Here is a 697-nt window from a genome sequence, read left to right as displayed (position 1 = left end):
AACATGTACAAACGACGAGAAAGCGACAACATGCGAAGGCACACTAACACACTCTCACTTTTAGCTCACAGTGTTGGGAAATGAAATTGTTCCTTCAGTACGAAATCTATACAAAAACTATACTTTTCGACTGTAAATTGCATCGACTTTTTAATTTGCTCATATATTTTCTTAGTACATGCATACATAGATTCCCTTCAAGATCAATGATTTGATGGTATTCATGGGAAAGTTTATGTAGGTACATTTTACACTTTGAACATAAAAGTGTATGCACATATTTTAAGGTACACTTCTTAACAAACAAAATTTTTTTTTAGTTATTATGCATGGATAAAGGAGACATCTTCTTTGAATTCAGTACTAAAGTTTGACATTTTATTTTTAGTATTTCAAGTGCTTATCAAAACTTTACGACACTCACATATTGACAAGATTGGCCATTTATCTTAAAATTATTTAATTTTAATTATTTGTTTATAAAAATGCAGTTTATACTTTAATAAAACCCCAAGGTTCAATTTTTGCGCAACATTAAGAAAATCAACAAACTTTCGTAAAAATTTCGGGCTTTTAACTCGATTTCCTAGAAATACATGTTTTGAGAATGCCTTTTGTAGTCCGATCAATTTAAGTGAAGTGCAAGTTTAAAATAGCTGCGACTTAATGTATTTTTTTTAATATATACATTTTTTTT

The sequence above is a fragment of the Rhagoletis zephyria genome, unplaced genomic scaffold, assembly GCF_001687245.7.
Source record: "Rhagoletis zephyria isolate East Lansing unplaced genomic scaffold, Rhagoletis_zephyria_1.1 Rzeph_scaffold_00965, whole genome shotgun sequence".
NCBI classification, from domain to species: Eukaryota; Metazoa; Arthropoda; class Insecta; order Diptera; family Tephritidae; genus Rhagoletis; species Rhagoletis zephyria.
The sequence above is the reverse complement of the archived record's forward strand: the minus strand, read 5'-3'. Positions refer to the sequence as shown.